The 19,044-nt window shown below is 47.5% G+C and overlaps 1 protein-coding gene across 26 annotated transcripts in view; it reads right to left on the bottom strand.

Moving 5' to 3' along the window:
- Window positions 1–1,355: 1,355 nt before the first annotated feature.
- The window catches only part of LOC112207914 (putative STAG3-like protein 4), a 54,145-nt gene continuing 36,456 nt past the window's right edge, over window positions 1,356–19,044 (bottom strand). For 16 of the 26 annotated variants that reach the window (XM_063814408.1, XM_063814412.1, XM_063814416.1 and 13 more), the window contains one exon: window positions 7,430–18,984. The gene's annotated coding sequence lies outside the window, so the exon portion shown is untranslated. Of the gene's footprint in view, window positions 5,675–7,429; window positions 18,985–19,044 lie in introns of those variants that run through there. The other 10 variants (XM_063814389.1, XM_063814390.1, XM_063814395.1 and 7 more) reach the window with 10 other exon arrangements.

The raw sequence follows: 19,044 nt of genomic DNA, 5'->3' as shown, positions 1-19,044 counted from the left end.
GAAACATTTATTCCTCATGATTCTGGAGGCTGGGAAGTCCAAGATCAAAGTGCCAGCAAATCTTGTGTCTGGTGAGGGCTCACTTCCCGGTTTACAGCTGCAACCTTCCCATTGTGCCTTCACATGGGAGAGCGTGGAGAGGAATCATCTCCTTCCATCTGCCTTGTGTCTTTTTTTTTTAAGAGACAGGGTCTGTCTCTGCCCAGGCTCGAGTGCAGTGGTGCAATCATAGCCCACTGCAGCCTTGAACTCCTGGGCTCAAGCGATCCTCCTGCCTCAGCCTCCTCAGGAGCTGGGGCTATAGGCGCATGCCACCACACCTAGCTAATTTTTTAAATTTTTTATAGAGATGGGGTCTCACTATTTTGCCCAGTCTGGTCCAGAAATCTTGGTCTCAAGTAATCCTCCCACTTTGCCCAACCAAAGCACTGAGACTACAGACATGAGCCACCATGTCCAGCTAAAATCTCTATTTCTCACAGTTCTGGAGGCTGGGAAGTCCAAGAGCAAGGTGCTAGCAAGCCCTGTGTCTGGTGAGAGCCCACTCCCTGAGTTGTAGATGGCAGCCTTCTCATTGAGAAAGTAGAGAGCAATCCTCTCCTTCCATCTCTCTTGTGTCTTTCCTTATAAGGGCACTAACGGCACTAATCCTATTTGTAGGGCTTCATCCTCATGACCTAATGACCTCCCCAATGCCCCACCTCCACATATCATCACTTCAGGGATTTAGGCTTCAACATATGAATTCTGCGGGGGACACATTCAGTCCATAGCAACCCTTCTCTCAAAGTTACAGGGAAGAGTGAATGATTCTTTGTGATGTGTTTGGAATAAATGAAATGCTGAGGGCAGCCCCTGCCTGTCTCCTGTGTCAATGAGAAGAATCGCTGACTTTGAACAAGTGGATAAGTCTCCCATGGCTGTATTAGACTCCAGATCCCTCAGAAGGTTGACCCCCACATCCCATCACACCTTACCAAGCGTGGCTCATCCCAGCCACATCTAAACAGTCTCAAAGTTTGAGAACACACACCAGTCACATTCCCAGGATGTGACAGCAAACAAAAACATAAAGATAGAGATCCCAATCCGCCCAGAAGGCATTCCTCCTACGTTCTCCCTGTTTGAATGCTGCTCTCTCAAACAGTCTCTTTTTTAAAAAATTTATTTCAATATTTTGGGGGGTACAAGTGTTTTTTTGTTACATGGATGAATTCTGAGCTTTTAGTGCACCTGTCACTCAAGTAGTATACCTTATACTTCAGAGGCAGTTTTTTTTATCCCTAACTCCCCTCCCATCCTTCTACCTTCTGCATCTCTAAAGTTCATTATACTATTCTGTTTGCCTTTGCATGCCTGTAGCTTTTTTTTTTTTTTTTTTTTTTTTTTTTTTTTTTTTTTTGAGATGGAGTCTCACTCTGTTTCCCAGGCTGCAGTGCAGTGGCACAATCTTGGCTCACTGCAACCTCTGCCTCCCAGGTTCAAGTGATTCTCCTGCCTCACCCTCCCGAGTAGCTGGGATTACAGGCGTGTGCCACCACACCCGGCTAATTTTTGTATTTTTTTTAGTGGAGACAGGGTTTCACCATGTTGGCCAGGCTAGTCTCGAACTCCTGACCTCGAGTGAGCCATCCGTCTCAGCCTCCCAAAGTGCTGGGATTACAGGCGTGAGTCACCATGCCTGGCCTTAGCTCCCACTTGTAAGTGAGAACATAAGGTTTTTGGTTATTCCCCCCTGAGTTACTTCACTTCAGTTGATCCATCAATCACTCTGCCTCATCCCTTCTGACCCCCGCTTAACTCCCAGAGGTGATATCTGTGGCCAAAGATCTGTGACCAGATGTTCCCTTCCCTTGCACCTTCTCATCCTCTGTTACTGCAATAACTATTTGTAAAACTCAAATCAGGACAGCTACTTTAAAATATTTATTTATTTATTTTTAGAGACAGGATCTCGCTCATTCGCCCAGGCTGGGGTGCCGTGGTGCAATCATAGCTCACTGCAGCCTTGAACTACTGGTCTCAAGTGATCCTCCCACCTCAGCCTCCCAAGGAACTGGGACCACAGGCATGTGTCACCATGCCAGGCTAATTTTAATTTTATTTTTTGTAGAGCAAGGTTCTCACTATGTTGTCTGGGCTAGTCTCGAACTCCTGACTTCAAGAGATCCTCCCACTTCGGCTCCCAAAGTGCTGGGATTACGGGCATGAGCCATCGTTCCTGGCCAGTCTCATTTTTAAATGTGTATATTTATTTCTATGGAGAAAAACCTCTTAAGTTATAATAATAAAACCTACAGAGCTATGTATTATCATCTATTATTCTTTGTTGAAAGAATAAAGTTATACAAAAAGACAAAGACTGCATAATTCCACTCAGATGAGGTAGTTAGAGGAGTCAAATTCATACAGACAGAAAGCAGAAGGGTGGTTGCCAGGGATTGAGGGAAGGGAGGAACGAAGAGTTAAGTGTTTAATAGGGACAGGGTTTCAATTTTTTTACAAGATGGAAAGCATTCTGGAGACAGATGGTGGGGATGTTTGCACAAAATTATGCATGCATTTAATACTACTGAGGTGTACATTTAAAATGGTTAAGATAGTAAATTTTATGTTATGTGTATTTTATCACAATAAAAAAATTGGGGGAAAACAGAATAAAGTTATGTAAAATTAGGTCCCCCTGGCAACTGCTAGATTTGTCCACCAGTGACAGTTTTTAGAATAACACAACTTTCATGAACCCATCAGCTCCATCTGCCCCTAAAAACATCAGAAATTAAAACCACCTGCCAGGGCTTTGGCCTGGTTAGGCACAGTTGCGAATGCATTGGGGGGTACATTTTTTTTTTTTTTTTTTTTTTTTTTTTTTTTTTTGAGGCAGAGTCTTGCTCTGTCGCCCAGGCTGGAGTGCAGTGGTGCGATCTCAGCTCACTGCTGCCTCCACCTCCCAGATTCAAGCAATTCTTCTGCCTCAGTCTCCCGAGTAGCTGGGATTACAGGTGCCTGCCACCACGCCCGGCTAATTTTTCTATTTTTAGTAGAGACACGGTTTTGCCATGTTGGCCAGGCTGGTCTCAAACTCCTTACCTCAAGTGATCCACTCACCTTGACCTCCCAAAGTGCTGGGATTACAGGCATGAGCCACTGCACCCAGCCAGAAATATTACAATTCTTCGACTGCATTTTCCCAACCAAAAACATGGCATTTCTCTCCATTTATTCACAGTTTCTAAGGGGGGTGTGTGTGTGTGTATGTGTGTGTGTTTAGAGACACGGACCCACTCTGTTACCTGGGCTGGAGTACAGTGGCGCTGAAAGGTGACAACGTGCTGGCGGCCCTCGCTCGCTGTGCCTCCTCGACCGCGGCGTCCGCTCTGGCCACGCTTGAGGAGCCCTTCGGCCCACCGCTGCACCGTGAGAGCCCCTCTCTGGGCTGGCCGAGGCTGGAGCCGGCTCCCTCTGCTTGCAGGGAGGTGTGGAGGGAGAAGCGCGGGCGGGAACCGGGCTGCGCGCGGAGCTCGCGGGCCAGCGCGAGTTCCGGGTGGGCGTGGGCTCGGCGGGCTCCGCACTCAAAGCGGCCAGCAGGCGCCGCTGGCCCCAGGCAGTGAGGGGCTTAGCACCTGGGCCAGCAGCTGCGGAGGGGGCGCCGGGTCCCCCAGTACCGCCGGCCCGCCCGCGCCAGGCTGGAATTCTCGCGGGGCCTCAGCCGCCTCCCGGCCGGGCAGGGCTCACTACCTGCAGCCCGCCATGCCAGAGTCCCCCGCGGTGGGCTCCTCGGCAGCCCCAGACTCTTCGACGGGCGCCGCCCCCTGCACCCGGTCCCATCGACCGCCGAAGGGCTGAGGAGTGCAGGCGCGCACCACAGGACTAGCGGGCAGCTCCTCCCACGGCCCTGGCCTGTGATCCACTAGGGGAAGCCAGCTGGGCTCCTGAGTCAGGTGGGGACTTGGAGAACCTTTATGTCTAGCTAAAGGATTGTAAATGCACCAATCAGTGCTTTGTGTCTAGCTCGGGGTTTGTGGATGCACCAATTAGCACTCTGTATCTGGCTAATCTGGTGGGGACTTGGAGAACCTATATATCTAGCTAAAGGATTGTAAATAACACCAATCAGCACTCTGTGTCTAGCTCAAGGTTTGTAAATGCACCAGTGTTCTGTGTCTAGCTAATCTCTTGGGGACTTGGAGGGCCAGATAAGAGAATAAAAGCAGGCGGCTGGAGCCAGCAGCAGCAATCTGCTTGGGTCCCCTTCCACACTGTGGAAGCTTTGTTTTTTCACTCGTTGCAATAAATCTTGCTGCTGCTCGCTCTTTGGGTCTGCACTGCCTTTATGAGCTGTAACACTCACCTAGAAGGTCTGCAGCTCCACTCCTGAGGCCAGCGAGACCACAAACCCACCGAGAGGAATGAACAACTCCAGACGCGCCGCCTTAAGAGCTGTAACACTCATGGCGAAGGTCTGCAGTTTCACTCCTGAAGCCAGTGAGACCACGAACTCACCAGAAGGAAAAAACTCTGACCACGTCTGAACATCAGAAGGAACAAACGCCGGACACACCATCTTTAAGAACTGTAACACTCACCTCGAGGGTGTGCAGCTTCATTCTTGAAGTCAGTAAGACCAAGAACCCACCAATTCTGGACACAGTGCAATCATAGCTCACCGCAGCCTTGAACTCCTAAGGTCAAGCAATCCTCCTGCCACAGCTTCCTAAGTAGCTGGGACTACAAGTACACACCACCATGTCCAGCTAATTTTGTATTTTTTATAGAGATGAGGTCTCACTATGTTGCCCAAGCTGGTCTCAAACTCCTGGCTTTCAGAAATCGTCCTTCCTCGTCCTCCCAAAGTGCTAGGATTATAGGTATGAGCCATTTTGCCCAATCTAATTTGTGGTCTTTTCACAAATACCCTCCCCCTCTCACATTCCGTGTGTGTGTGTGTGACTATCATAAATACTGTCATTTTTTTCCATGTTGATGAAAGAGCTTAATACAAATATATAATAGAAGAAAAAAATAAAATTGGGTAATTTTCACTTCGTTGATGGTATTATTATTTTCCAAGCTTTGAAGCAATCACAGATGAGAAGATCTTCATTTGAAAACACATAAAAGTCCTGAAAATAGTACAATTAAAATGAAAAGGAAATTACCAGAGTAAATAATTGCTGTAAATATGACCCACGAAGTGTTAATTTCCAAGTCTTTGGAAAGTCTAATGTATGTCTGGGGCGGGGAGGGGAGCCAAAGAATGCAGGAGGAATGTTCCTCAAAAGAAGAAACACAATTCACACAAAAGGCAATGCTTATTTTTAAATGGTTCAACCTCACAGTAATCAAAGAAATGCAAATTAAAAGTACAATAAGAAATTATTTATCCATTGTAGCGCGGCGCAGTGGCTCACGCCTGTAATCCCAGCACTTTGGGAGGCCGAGGCGGGTGGATCACAAGGTCAGGAGATCGAGACCATCCTGGCTAACACAGTGAAACCTCGTCTCTACTAAAAAAAAAATACAAAAAATTAGCTGGGCATGGTGGTGGGCGCCTGTAGTCCCAGCTACTTGGGAGGCTGAGGCAGGAGAATGGCGTGAACCCAGGAGTCAGAACTTGCAGTGAGCAGAGATTGTGCCACTGCACTCCAGCCTGGGCGACAGAGCGAGACTTCGTCTAAAAAAAAAAAAAAATTTCATTTATCCATTGTAAATGAACTGGGAAACCTTTTTCTCATAATGTTCCTTGTTAGTGAGTTGCAGTAGGAAAGAAAGAAAGAAGTTCACTGAAACAATGTACATGAGGACTGCTAGAAACAAGCCCTTTGCAAAGCATTTTGCCAAAGGGTATCAAGAGACACAACAATGCTCATACTCTTTGATCCAACAATCCCACACCTAGGAACTTGACCAAAGGAAAGGATTCTAAAGAGGAAAGAAAGTTATTTTAAAATCTTAGCTCAGGCGGGGCGCATGCCTGTAATCCCAGCACCTTGGGAGGCCAAGGCAGATGGATCACGAGGTCAGGAGTTCAAGACCAGCCTGGCCAACATGGTGAAACCCTGTTTCTACTAAAAATACAAAAAATTAGCCAGGCGTGGTAGCACACGCCTGTAATCCCAGCTACTCAGGACACTGAGGCAGGAGAATTGCTTGAACCCAGGAGGCAGAGGTTGCAGTGAGCTGAGATCACGCCATTGCACTCCAGCTTGGGCAACAAGAGCGAAACTCCATCTAAAAAAAAAAAAATTAGCTGAAGTTTTTTTTTGTTTTCTTTTTTTTTTTTTTTTTTTTTGAGACACAGTCTCACTCTGTCACCCAGGCTGGAGTGCAGTGACACGATCTCAGCTCACTGCAACCTCCACCTCCCAGGTTCAAGAGATTCTCCTGTCTCAGCCTCCTGAGTAGCTGGGACTACAGGCATGAGTCGATTTTTGTATTTTTAGTAGAGAAGGGGTTTCATCATGTTGGCCAGGCTGGTCTGGAACTTCTGACCTCAAGCGATCTGCCTGCTTCAGCCTCCCAAAGTGCTGGGATTACAGGTGTTAGCCACCACACCTGGCCTAATTTTTGTGTTTTTAGTAGAGGCAGTGGTTTCACCATGTTGGCCAGGCTGGTCTCGAACTCCTGACCTCAGGTGATCCACCCACCTCGGCCTCCCAAAGTGCTGGGATTACAGGCGTGAGCCACTGTGCCCAGCCCACTGCAGTTTTATTTGTAAAATCTGGAAAGCAATATAGTATAGTGGAAAGAGTGTTACCAGAAAGGGGTCCCCATCCAGACCACAAGAGTGGGTTCTCAGACCTCACACAAGAAAGAATTCAGGGTGAATCCATACAGTAATGTGAAAGCAAGTTTATTAAGAAAGTAAATGAATAAATAATGGCTACTCCATAGGCATAGCAGCAGCTTGGGATGCTTGATTGATAATACTTAGTTACTTCTTGATTATATGCTAAACAAGAGGTGGACTGTTCATGAGTTTTCCAGGAAAGAGGGGGGTAATTATTGGAACTGAGAGTCCCCTCCCCCTTTCTAGACCATATAGGATGACTTCTGTAAAACGTCATGGCACTGGCGGGAGTGTCTCTTAGCATGCTAATGCATTATAATGAAGCAGCGTTATTTGTCTGGGGTAATACCAGAGGTTTGTTGCCCCACACCTGGAGAAATTGAGGATGCAGACACACACAAGGAGTGAGGTTAAGAGTGGAGGTTTAGTAGGCAAAAGAAAGAGTAAAGCTCTTTCTGCTGCAGAGAGGGAGGGCCTCTTAAGTTGGTCTTCTAGTCTCGTGGTGAAATGCAGGGGATTTTTATAGACAAGCTTGAGGAGGTGGTATCTGATTTACCTAGGGCCCAAGAGATTGACTGGACCAGGTGTGCCATTTGCATAGCATGCAAAGAAGCTGGCCATCCCACCCTAATCTCTTCGTTTCTTTTTTTTTTTTTTTTTTTGAGACAGGGTCTCACTCTGTCGCCCAGACTGGAGTGCAGTGTCGCAATCTCAGCTAACCACAACCTCTGCCTCCCAAGCTCAAGCGATTCTCTTGCCTCAGCCTCCTGAGTAGCTAGGATTACAGGCGTGGGCCACTACCACTCAGCTAATTTTTGTATTTTTAGTAGAGAGAGGGTTTCACCATGTTGGCCAGGCTGGTCTCAAACTCCTGACCTCAGGTGATCCGCCTGCCTCGGCCTCCCAAAGTACTGGGATTACAGGTGTGAGCCACCGTGCCCAACCCCACCCTAATCTTTTATTATGCAAATGGAGTCTCTACCTGGCCGTCTCCATGTTGCCTGCTTTTTTACTGCACACGTGGCGACAAAGAAAAGGGAAGAGGGAACTTCCATGTTGAATATACCTGGCTTCCAGGTATCCCTTTTCTATTGGCACAGCTGTCAGCATTTACCTATGCAAGCTTTTAGCTTGTTTATCTATGTTTGCAGCTTGATTTTTCAGGCTGCTTTCTGTTAGAAAAGAAATGATTTGGGGGCTGCTTTTTATTAAAAGGTAACCTTACTGAAGACTCTCTTACCCTCACTATCTGCCTAAATAATTCCTTTCTAGCTCCTGTATCAATAATTAGCATATAATGAGCAGTGAGGACAACCAGAGGTCACTCTCATCGCCATGTTGGTTTTGGTGACTTTTGGCTGGCTTTACCGCATCCTGTTTTATCAGCAAGGTCTTTGTGACCTGTGTCTTGTGCTGACCTCTTATCTCATCCTGTGACTAAGAATACCTAACCTGGGAATGCAGCCCAGCAGGTCTCAGCCTTATTTCACCCAGCCCCTATTCAAAATGGAGTCACTCTGGTTTGAATGCCTCTGACAAGAGTAAAAAGTTTCATTTCAAAAAAAGAATGCGCTCAAATTCCGGTTGTCTCCCGATCCTTCCCTTGTCACCTTATGGCTTCTTCATTTCCACCCTGTAATTGCCTGTAATAGTGAAGTACATTCACCTTGCAAGCTTTAGGAAAGATTGAACAAAAGGTATTTACACAACTGTGTTGTAACTGACTATAAAAGACAATTTTATTATTTTGATCATCAAAAGGAAGACATGGGAAGAGCCCATACTGCCAACAATAAGAAAAATTTAAGTCACTTATAGTACAACCACTGCTGTGGAAAACTATAGCCACTAGGGGCTATAATTATGAAGATAATGGATCAATCCAAAAAAAAAAAAAAACACTTCTGATTCTTTCGGGCAGACAACAAAATGATATAATTATGTAAAAATTATGCCATGAATGAGAACAGGAAAGAAAGATAGAATAAAATGAAGACAGCTTCTGCATTTGGGAGGTAGAATTGCAGGCAGTCTTTGTTTATCTTATTATCACTATGATTTGTTTGTACAATAAATAAGAGTTAGACTTGGGGAGAATCACTACTGAATTTTATCAAAAGCCTCGTCCTATCTACTGAGATAACAGCATGTTTCATTACTTTTCCCATAGATTGTGGTAATAGCTTTCCTTCCATTACCCCAGCCTCGGTCTCCTAGATGAACATCTACCAGATCCTAGTGCATTCCATTTAATTCAAGCCTGAGAACTTTTACTGAGCAACTACTTTGTACCAAGTTCTGCCGCTAAGAGAGGAAGAGGTCAGTGGGGGATATTACCTTGGTGAGGGTCCAATCCAGGACCCCAGGACCAGAGAGGGGCCCACAGGGGAAAGAGAGGGGCTGGGGCCTTCACAGAAGGCAAGTAGAATGGGCAGAGTGAGGCCATGAGGGGAAGCACTTTGCCATGAGTGTCAGAGCTTAGCATGGGGCTTGGCACATAGTGGGTGCCCAATAAACATTTTATGAATTGAACTGAACTGTATTGCATGGGGGAGTCTCACTCCCATCCCCAACCTCTCCTACTCCAGACCAGCATCAGGGACAAGCCCTTGCCCTCCCAGCAACTGAAACCACCTTTGCAAAATTATGACTGAGACAGTGAAAGAGATCTAACTTCACTGACTCCATCTTGTTTCTAACCTCCAAGCTGTCCTCGTTCATTCCTGGGCATAGGCTGAACTAACTTTGGGAGAAATTTAGTTTATAGTTTAAACAAAAGCGACTAGATTGCCTTTGTAGGACTAACATTAGCCACAAGATTAGAAATTACGGTTTTAGGAGTCATGCAGCTGGAGGCTACAAGATTCTGACCCTCCCTAAACTGCTCCTAAGACCAGTGCTTGAGATATTTTGCAGACCCTGCATTTGATAGAGCAGCTGGCACCACCCAGACTGATAAACTGGCTCATCTAATCTTGTGGCTTCTCCCACCCAGGAACTGACTCAGTGCAAGAAGACAGCATGTACCCACTACGATTTTATCTCTGACAAATCAGCACTCCCGGGTCACTGGCTCCACTCACACACCAAGTAGTCCTTAAAAACTCTGCTCTCCTTGGCCAGGCGTGGTGGCTCATGCCTGTAATCCCATAATCCTGGCACTCTGGGAGGCCGAGGCAGGTGGATCACGAGGTCAAGAGATTGAGACCATCCTGGCCAACATGGTGAAACCTCGTCTCTACTAAAAATACAAAAATTAGCCGAGTGTGGTGGCACAGGCATGTAATCCCAGCTACTCAGGAGGCTGAGGCAGGAGAATCGCTTGAACCTGAGAGGCGGAGGTTGCAGTGAGCTGAGATCGTGACACTGCACTCCAGCCTGACAGAGTGAGACTCCGTCTCAAAAAAAAAACAAAACAAAAACAAACAAACAAAAACTCTGCTCCCCGAATGCTCCAGGGGACTGCTTTGAGTAATAATAGAACTCCAGTCTCCCACACAGCCAGCTCTGCATGAATTACTCCTTCTCTATTGCAATTCCCCTGTCATGAAAAATTGGCCCTGTCTAGACAGCATGCAAGGTGAACCCACTGGGCAGTTACAGAATCCCCTGACCTTTCTCCCCATGGTCTCCTTCTCCAAAGCCTAGTCCAAGCCAGTGAGAAAGGAGGAAGGAAGAAACCAGTCAGGCAGGCAGTTAGGATGGGTCCTCAGTTGAGTTCTTTCAAACGAAAGAACAGCCTGCAGGCACAGACAAAGGAACTTGCACAAGGGGGCTTGCCTAAGACGTGCCTATAGCTGCATAGACCCAGCACCTTGGGATGCTGAGGCAGGTGGATCACCTGAGGTCAGGAGTTCAAAACTAGCCTGGCCAACATGGTGAAACCCCATCTCTACTAAAAATACAAAATTAGCCAGGGGTAGTGGCATGCGCCAGTAATCCCAGCTATTCGGGAGCCTGAGGCAGGAGAATCACTTGAACCTGGGAGGCAGAGGTTGCAGCAAGCAGAGATCTCACCACTGCACTCCAGTCTAGGAGACAGAGTGAGACCCTGTCTCAAAAAAAAAGAAAAAAGTCCACACAAGAGACTTGCCCAGACATACCTGCAATGGAAAATTCAATTCCCTGACACATGCGCAGTATGGGGAACAAAGCAATATGGAGTAACTCAAGCTGAGGGCCCGCATGCACACTAGGAGGACGGGGACCAGAAATTCACACCTTATGCAAATGAGACACCTACCTCTCATCAATTTCTTTAAAAAGCCTCTGTATTCACCTGTGCAACATCAACCCTTGGCCGGGCGCGGTGGCTCACACCTGTAATTCCAGCACTTTGGAAGGCCGAGGCAGGCGGACCACAAGGTCAGGAGATCGAGACTATCCTGGCTAACCCAGTGAAACCACATCTCTACTAAAAAAATACAAAATGAATCACCCGGGCGTGGTGGTGGGCGCCTGTAGTCCCAGCTACTCGGGAGGCTGAGGCAGGAGAATGGCGTGAACCCGGGAGGTGGAGCTTGCAGTGAGCTGAGTTCACACCACTGCACTCCAGCCTGGGCGACAGAGTGAGACTCTGTCTCAAAAAAAAAAAAAAAAAAAAAGAAGAAACAGCAACCCTTTTTCAGGACCCCTCTCTGCGGCAGATAACTATCTCTCTCTCTTTCATTTATTAAACTCCTGCTCTAACCTCACCTGGGAGAGTTCATGCCCTTGATTTCTTCAGCCGTGAGACAGAGAACTTCAGATGGCACCCTAGACGATGAGGCCATTTCATGAAAGCTCTAGTCCTAGTGGTTTGTTTTTGTTTTTTGAGACAGGGTCTTGCTCTGTCACCCAGGCTGGAGTGCAGTGGTGTGATCATGGCTTACTGCAGCCTCAAACTCCTAGACTCAAGCAGTCCTCCCACCTCGGCCTCCCAAGCATCTGGGACTACAGGTGCGCCCCACTATGCCTAATTTTTTTTTTTTTTTTTTTGAGACCAAATCTTGCTCTTTCCCCCAGGCTGGAGTGCAGTGGCGCAATCTCAACTCACTGCAACCTCTGCCTCCAGGGTTCGAGCAATTCTCCTGCCTCAGCCTCCCAAGTAGCTGGGATTACAGGCATGTGCCACTAGGCCCAGCTAATTTTTTGTATTTTTAGTAGAGGTTTCGCCATGTTAGCCAGGCTGGTCTCGAACTCCTGACCTCGGGTGATCCACCTGCTTCTGCCTCCCAAAGTACTGGGATTACAGGCGTGAGCCACTGCACCTGGCCCTGACAAATTATTTTTAATTTCTTTGTAGAGATGAGGTCTTGCTATGTTGTCCAGGCTGGTCTCAAACTCCTGGCTTCAAGTGGTCTTCCCATTGAAGTGTTGGGATTACAAGTGTGAGCCACCGCGCCCAGCCCTGGCCTTGGTTCTTTGCTCCTACAAAGTGCTAGAAAAAAAACCCTGCCTGGTCCCTAAACAGACCTCCAGGGACCATATTTGATCAACGAAAACTCCATACCTGGGGTATACTGACAAGGCACATTTTCCGATTTGTAGAGTTACTTGTTTAACAAGCAAAACAAAATACATCCTGCAAAGAAACAAGAAACCATCACAGCTAGGTTTAGATTTAATGAATTACTTTTACTGAAAAGAACAAAACTATGTGAGAAGAGTATAAAACTCTAGTGTGGAAAAAAAAAGAAAAAAACAGCGTATCTATCTTTTTTTTTTTTTAGGCGGAGTTTCACTCTGTTGCCCAGGGTGGAGTGCAGCGGTGCAATCTCGGATCACTGCAAGCTCCGCCTCCCAGGTTCACGCCATTCTCCTGCCTCAGCCTCCCCAGTAGCTGGGACTACAGGCGCCCGCCACCACACCCGGCTAATATTTTGTATTTTTAGTAGAGACAGGGTTTCACCGTGTTAGCCAGGATGGTCTCGATCTCCTGACCTCGTGATCTGCCCACCTCGGCCTCCCAAAGTGCTGGGATTACAGGCGTGAGCCACTATCTTTTCTTTTTTCTTTATTCTTTTTTTTTTTTTTTTTTTTTTTTTGAGACAGAGTCTTGCTCTGTTGCCAGGCTGGAGTGCAGTGGTGTGATCTTGGCTCACAGCAACCTCCACCTCCCAGATTCAAGTGATTCCCCTGCTTCAGCCTCCCAAGTAGCTGGGATTACAGACATCTGCCACCACATTTCTACAAAAATATAATAATTTTTGTATTTTAGTAAAGACAGGGTTTCACCATGTTAGCCAAGATGGTCTCGATCTCCTGACCTCGTGATCTACCCACCTCAGCCTCCCAAAGTGCTGGGATTACAGGCGTGAGCCACGGCGCCCGGCCTAAGCGCATCTATCTTTTCTCTGTCATTCATCTTCTGCAGAAGCTGACGATGCATCGTTCTTCTCCTCTTTGAAGGGCCCATCGTGATCCATAATTCCTATTTCTCTTAATATTTTCAAATATCTCTTGGGCAAGCCATCAAGCAATCTGCTTGGCCCATGAGTGATTTTCCAGTCCATTATTTTATTTTATTTTATTTTTGAGACAGAGTGTCACTCTGTTTTCCAGGCTGAAGTGTAGTAGTGTGATCTCAGCTCACTGCAAACTCCACCTCCCAGGTTCAAGCAATTCTCCTGCCTCAGCCTCCTGAGTAGCTGGGATTACAGGTGCCCACCACCACACCTGGCCAATTTTTGTATTTTTAGTAGAGATGACTTTTCACCATGTTGGCCAGGCTAATCTGAAACTCCTGACCTCATGTGATCTGCCTGCCTCGGCCTCCCAAAGTGCTGGCATTACAGGCATGAGCCATCATGCCCGGCCGATTTTCTAGCTGCATTGTTGTGAGCCCAAGCTGTCCCCCTCCTTGACTGTGTGAAAATGTTTAACTGGGAATTGTCACCTGTAAAAAAACAAAAACAAAAAAAATTCCTCTCGCACAGCAAGGCTTGCCATCGGTTTTCTTTTCCAGACCTGGTTATTTATTTTTATTCTGAAATAAAACGTTATAGCTAAGGAATTTGAAGCACACTTCAAGGAACATCACATTACAGGGTGGAAGGAGCAAGATGCCCAGTGGAAGGGGGCCACCAGCGTCCCCTCAAACCTGGTGGCAGCCGCATGGTTGCTGGGGTTTATGTGCTATAGCCGTGTTCCCCACATTTACTACTCAAAAATGCACCCCTGGCTGAGCGCACTGGTTCACACCTGTAATCCCAGCACTTTGGAAGGCCGAGGCAGGCTGATCACCTGAGTTCAGGTGTTCAAGAACAGCCCGGTCAACATGGTGAAACCCCATCTCTACTAAAAATACAAAAATTAGCCAGGCGTGGTGGTGGGCACCTGTAGTCCCAGCTATTCTGGAGGCTGAGGTGGCAGAATCGCTTGAACCCGGGAGGGAGAGGCTGTAGTGAGCTGAGATCGTGCCACTGCACTCCAGACTGGGCGACAGAGTGAAACTCTGTCTCAAAAAATAAAAATAAAAATAAACACACAAAATGCACCCCTTTGGCCAGGCACAGTGGCTCACACCTGTAATCCCAGCACTTTGGGAGACCAAAGCAGAAGGATTCCTTGATCCCAGGAATTCAAGATCAGCCTAGGCAACATAGCAAGACCCCACCCCTACAAAAAAATAAAATTAGCCGGACATGGTGGTGCATGCCTGTAGGCTTAGCTACTCGGGTGACTGAGGTGGGAAGATCACTTGAGCCCAGGAGTTGGAGGCCACAGTTAGCTATGATCATGCCACTGCACTCCAGTCTGCATGACAGTGTGAGACCCTGTCTCAAAACAAACAAACAAGAGACCCTGGAGATGGCCTGAACTAATATTTGACCTGATCATGCCATTTGACAAATGCTGGAAGCCGGTTTTTTGCTTTTTTTTTTTCTTTTGAGAGAGTCATCATTCTATTACTCAGGCTGCAATGCAGTGGCTCGATCTCAGTTCACTGCAACTTCCGCCTCCCGGGTTCAAGTGATTCTCCTGCCTCAGCCTCCCGAGTAGCTGGGATTATAGGCACGTGCCACCACACCCGGCTAATTTTTGTATTTTTAGTAGAGATAAGGTTTCACCATGTTGGCCAGGCTGGTCTCGAACTCCTGACCTCGTGATCTGCCTGCCTCAGCCTCCCAAAGTGCTGGGATTACAGGCATGAGCCACCGCGCCTGGCCTGGAAGCCAGTATTATTGGAGGAGGTGCAGGATGGAATTCGATTTCCTTTAGGGACCTCAGGCAAGTCACTAGCTCTTCATGGTACTCAGTCTCTCATCCCCTCAAGGGCTGCCCGACAGCCTCTTCCAGCCCTGACATTTGTGATTCTGGTGTCTGTTGTGAGAGTGGGTGCTGGTAACAGCCCTGTGCACTCTTAACTCAGGAAAGATTCCATTTAGATTCCTTGTTGGAAACATGTTGGCTTTCTTGTGGAAGGCGACGATTTATGCTGAAAGTCGCCTCTGCAGTAGGAAGCTAAGATTTCCCTCCCTGCCCCGTTTTTTTCCCAACTCCTCCAGACTCATTTGGCCTGAGTGCAACAGAATAAAAGAGGAAAGTTTAGTATCAGCTTCACCGGGTTCATTTTGCAAACCTCACTTAGATTTAGCATTAGGTTTAGGGCTAGAGTAGGGCTTATGGTAGAGTTAGGATTGAAGCTAGGGCTGTTTTTAGGATTAGGATTTGATTTAGGGGTAGGGTTAGGGATAGGACTAGAGTTAGGTTAGGGTTAAGTGATGGCTACGGCTAGGATTCAGGCTAGGTTTAGGGTTATGAGCAGGATAAGTCTTAGGGTTAGGGATAAGGGTAGGGCTAAAACCAGGGCTAGGATTAGAGATATTTGTAGGCTTAATTTTGTGTATATGTATATAGATAGATAGATAGATAGATAGATAGATAGATAGATAGATGATAGATAGATAGACACACACACATATATATATAATTTTGTGTGTGTGTATATATATATATATATATATATTTTTTTTTTTTTTTTTTTTTGAGACAGAGTCTCGCTCTGTTGCCCAGGCTGGAGTGCAGTGGCTCAATTTCGGCTCACTGCAACCTCCACTTCCTGGGTTTAAACAATTCTTGTGCCTCAACCACCCGAGTAGCTGGGACTACAGGCATAGTCCATCATGCCCGGCTATTTTTTGTATTTTTAGTAGAGACGGGGTTTCACCATGTTGGCCAAGCTGGTCTCAAACTCCTGGCCTCAAGTGATCCACCTGCCTTGGTCTCCCAAAGTGCTGAGATTACAGGCGTGAGCCACCACACCCAGCCTTTTTTTTTTTTTTTTTTTTTTTGAGATGGAGTCTCGCTCTGTCACCCAGGCTGGACTGCAGTGAAGCGATCTCGGCTCACTGGGTTCAAGCGATTCTCCTGTCTCAGCCTTCCGAGTATCTGGGATTACAGGCATGCACCACCATGCTCGGTTAATTTTTGTATTTTTAGTGGAGATGAGGTTTCCCCATGTTGGCCAGGCTGGTCTCGAACTCCTGAACTCAGGTCATCCGCGGCTCAGCCTCCCAAAGTGCTGGGATTACAGGCATGAGCCACCACACCCAGCCTGTTTCCTGACTTTGATTGGCCCCTGAGTCTGTCTCCTCACCCCTTCTTCAGCATTTATCTCCTTCACAGCTTCTCTGTCTATGGAGGGCCCCAGACAGGCTTTGCTTCCCAAAGGAAACCAGGCAAAGTGGTTTTGGGATGTGACTGGAAGGCCAGGATCATGCCAGGGAGAGAGAGCAGAGGGGCGGGACGTGGAGGTAGGTGCTCAAAGGATCTGGACACAAGGAGGGAGGGCTTGAGGCCTATCAAGTAGGGGTACTTCCCTGGATACCCACCCATCCAGATCAGAGGGACAGAGGGACAGGCTGAGCCCAAGGCCCTGTGGCCAATGCCACCCCATCACCATAATAAGCTCCTACTATGTGCCTTGTATTAGGTGGTTTGCATACACTGTCCCATTGAATCCTCACAACAATCCCAATGCACCCCCTTTTTTTTTTTTTTTTGAGACAGAGTCTCACTCTGTCGCCCAGGCTGGAGTGTCGTGCTGTGATCTCGGCTCACTGCAACTTCTGCCTCCCACATTCAGGCAATTCTCCTGCCTCAGTCCCCCAAGTAGCTGGGATTACAGGCTCCTGCCACCACACCCAGCTAATTATTGTATTTTTACTAAAGAGGGGTTTTGTCATGTTGGCCAGGCTGGTCACAAACTCCTGACCTCAGGTGATCTGCCCACCTCAGCCTCCCAAAGTGCTAGGATTACAGGCGTGAGCCACCGCGCCCAGCCCCTATGTACTCTTGTTCCCAATTTTACAAATGAGGACTGGAAGCTCAGAGAGGTTAAGTGACTTTCCCAGGGTCACACAGCTGGTAAATGGGGAGCTAGGTTTCAAACCTAGTGTGCCTCGCTCTAAAGGCTGTGCTCTTTCTGCTAAGTCATGCTACCTCCAGGGAGGAACACATCAGGTATTAGAAGTGGCAGGACTAAGGAGACGCCAGAGCCAAGGAGACCCACGTGGATAGGAAACAAGGATACAAGAAAGTGGGAAAGTCTAGGATAAAGACACCCCAGGCCAGGCACGGTGGCTTATGCCTGTGATTCCAGCATTTTGGGAGGCCGAAGCAGGAGGATCACCTGTGGTCAGGAGTTCAAGACCAGCCTGGCCAACATAGTGAAATACAAAAATTAGCCAGGTGTTGTGGCACACGCCTATAGTCCCAGCTACTCAGGAGGCTGAGGTGGGAGGATCACTTGAACCCAGGAGGCAGAGGTTGCAGTGAGCCAAGATCCCACTCCACTCCATCCTGGGTGACAGAGTGAGACTCCATCTTAAAAAAAAAAAAAATACCCCAAAGGCTCTTCTCTGGTCAGACTATGGAGAGAATGTGGGGCCAAGCAAGAAACTCCAGTGATATGAGGTGGGGTGGGCAACTGTACCACCAGATCTTTTTTTTTTTTTTTTTGATATAGTCATTCTCTGTCACCCAGACTGTGGTACAGTGAAGCAATCATAGCTCACTGCATCCTCCAACTCCTGGGGTCAAGCGATCCTCCTGCCTCAGCCTCCCAAAGTGCTGAAATTATAGGCATGCACCACCATGCCTGGCTAATATTTTTATATTTTGTAGAAATGAGGGTCTCACTATGTTACCCAGGCTGGTCTCGAACTCCTGGCATCAAGTGATCCTTCCTACTCAGCCTCCGAAAGCGCTGGGATTACAGGTATGAGCCACTGCGCCCCTGCCTCATGGTCTCTTATGTAATCCCAGCACTTTGGGAGGCCGAGGCGGGCGGATTGCGAGGTCAGGAGATCGAGACCATCCTGGCTAACACGATGAAACCCCGTCTCTACTAAAAATACAAAAAAATTAGCCGGGCGTCGTGGCAGGCGCCTGTAGTCCCAGCTACTGGGGAGGCTGAGACAGGAGAAAGGCGTGAACCCGGGAAGCGGAGCTTGCAGTGAGCCGAGATCGAGCCACTGCACACTCCAGCCTGGGCGACAGAGCGAGACTCTGTCTCAAAAAAAAAAAAAAAGAAAGAAAGAAAGAAAAACTATAAATTCCAGCAAAACAGAATCCTCCCTCTCACTGCATGTCCAAGGGCAACCAGCTGACACTTCATAATCTTCCAAATTCCCCATCCCATAAAATAGTGGCAATGACCAACCCAGCCCCATGACCAAGGATCTGCTGCAATACAGTGACCTATTTCCTCAAGTTGGCAAAGACCATCGAGCCCCCCGAGTGCTCTAAAAATACAGCTGCGTACATCGCCAGAGCAGCCGCAAAGATGCCACCTGGGCTCAATGTGCTCGTCAAGATGCACGCTTTGGAAAAATAACAAAGAGCAGTAGTTTTTCTATGGAGAGGACGGCCGGACAGCAGGGTGGATGCTCAATGAGCTCTAGGGGATGGGTCCTTCTACAGTTCATCCTAACCGCACCTTGCCTTCTCCTTCATTAGCAGTTTGCAGTCATTCTGTTCAATTGCTTGTTGTGCTGACATTTGGCTTTGGCTTTATTTACTTTGCAAATGACCCATTCTCAGGCTGAGGCGTTCAGATACTTCACTTCTCCCTCCGAAGAGTAAGCATGATGGCCCAGCACGGTGGCTCATACCTGTAATAATCCCAGTGCTTTGGGAGGCAGAGGCAGGAGGATTGCTTGAGGTCAGGAATTCAAGACCAGCTTGGACAATAGAACAAGACCCTGTCTCTACAAAAAAAAATTAAAATTAGCCGAATGTAGTGGTTCATGCCTGTAGTCCCAGCCACT

Source organism: Pan troglodytes, chromosome 6 (assembly GCF_028858775.2).
Source record: "Pan troglodytes isolate AG18354 chromosome 6, NHGRI_mPanTro3-v2.0_pri, whole genome shotgun sequence".
NCBI lineage: Eukaryota > Metazoa > Chordata > Mammalia > Primates > Hominidae > Pan > Pan troglodytes.
The sequence above is the reverse complement of the archived record's forward strand: the minus strand, read 5'-3'. Positions and strand labels throughout refer to the sequence as shown.